At 40.9% G+C, this 1,722-nt stretch overlaps 1 pseudogene; it reads left to right on the forward strand.

Annotated features, from left to right (window-relative positions):
- The first annotated feature begins 198 nt into the window (after positions 1-198).
- Positions 199-1,608, forward strand: LOC103732575 (annotated as a pseudogene).
- The last annotated feature ends 114 nt before the right edge of the window (positions 1,609-1,722 follow it).

Consider the following 1,722-nt stretch of genomic DNA (forward strand, 5'->3'; position numbering starts at 1 on the left):
TAAAGCTAAAAGCCACAGAAAGGGGAGGTTGACAGGGTGGCCCGTGAATAACAGTGGTCATGGTCTACATGTCAGGATGCCCTATAGCAAAATAAGCAAGTTACAGAAGCCAAAATCAGCAGTTATAACAATTGTTGTTTTCTATGTGTCTAGGGAGCATATGGTTGCAGATGCATACTTCTGGGGGGAAAAAAGGGAAGGGGTCAGGGTTTCTTGAAAATAATTATTCAGCCCTGAACTAGAAATATACTGTGGCTAAGCTTCCAAGATGATGAATTTGTATATAATGGAGTCTGTTTGGTCAATACACATTCGTGAAGGTACCTGGAAGTCAGCAATTTATGGTTTGGAGATAAGGATGGTTTGAGAAATCTATGAAGTACATCATGTTTGAAACCTGTCACAACTTTTGAAAAGAAGGTGGGAAGTTTCATATTGTAGAGAACTCAGCACATCTCCATTACTTTTTTGGGATCTGATATGTCTGTTGTGAAGCGGACTCAGCATTATGTCCATGAAAACTTAGCAAAATTACTGTACGCTGTTATGTAACTGTGGGAGGCATTGCCTTTACTCTTAAGCTGATATTTTCAGGACTTTTCTTTTTATTCTTTGTGTAGTTTAGCATTGGAAGGCAACCCCTCATGAATTTCTGATGGCTCTTTCATTATTTTTAGAACAAGGTGCAACACAAAAATGGATGACATATCATTTAGAATGAAATTATTTGGTTAAGGATATAACCAGTGCCTTAGTTCCAATTAGAACAAAACAAATATCAAAATTTGTACTCATATGAAAGGACCAGAGGCTGGCCACCTGGCTACCCCCCTAGCCATGGTTTAGGTCACCATGCCTCTTCTGAATGATGCTTCTGACCTTCACAGCTGGAGCAGCTTTCACCAGGAAAAAGCTTGATTGACAGGCTCAACCTACATGGTATCGAGTTTAGTGTCATCAGCAGGTCTGAAGTATAAACATTTAAAGAATTAACTATCTCAAAATGCATGAATTAACAGCTTTTGTATTTGTATTAGTTACTTTTCTGTTGCTGTGATAGAAACACCATGACTAGGGGAACTTATGAAAGGAAGAGTTTATTTAGCTTAAGGTTCCAAAGGGAAAAGAGTCCATCTCAGAGGGGAGACATGGTGGCAGAAGTAGCTGGAGTAAGAGCAGAAGTTAAGCTCTCACATCTGCATGCAGGCATAGGAAGCAGAGCACAATTGGAGATAAAGCAACGCTTAAGAACTCTTGAAGTCCATCCCCAGTAAAGTGCTTCCTCCAGCATGGCCACACCTTAAAAACTCTCAAAGCCTGCCCCAAGTGATATGTTTCCACACTTTCTAAAGAGCATCACCCAAGTGGGGACGCCTCTCAAAACAGCACCTCCAAGTGGGGACAAAATGTTGAAATACTTGGGGCCTATGTGGGACACTCTGATTCAAACTATCACATTCTACTCCCAGTCCCCCATAGGCTCATGACCATGCAAAATGCATTTAGTGTATCCTTAAAGGTCCCCATAGTCTTTACCAGTCTCAATACTATTCAAAAGTCCAGAGTCCAGAGTCTCTTCTAAGACTCAGGGCAATCTCTTCAATGTAAGCCCCTGTGAAATCAAAACACAAGTTACATACTCCCAACACAGAGTGGAACTGAGCCCTCACAATCCAAAAGGGAGGAATAAAGACATGGTGAGGAGATACTGAGAAAAACATG

This window comes from Nannospalax galili, unplaced genomic scaffold (assembly GCF_000622305.1).
Source record: "Nannospalax galili isolate Female #2095 unplaced genomic scaffold, S.galili_v1.0 scaffold2575, whole genome shotgun sequence".
Classification (NCBI taxonomy): Eukaryota; Metazoa; Chordata; class Mammalia; order Rodentia; family Spalacidae; genus Nannospalax; species Nannospalax galili.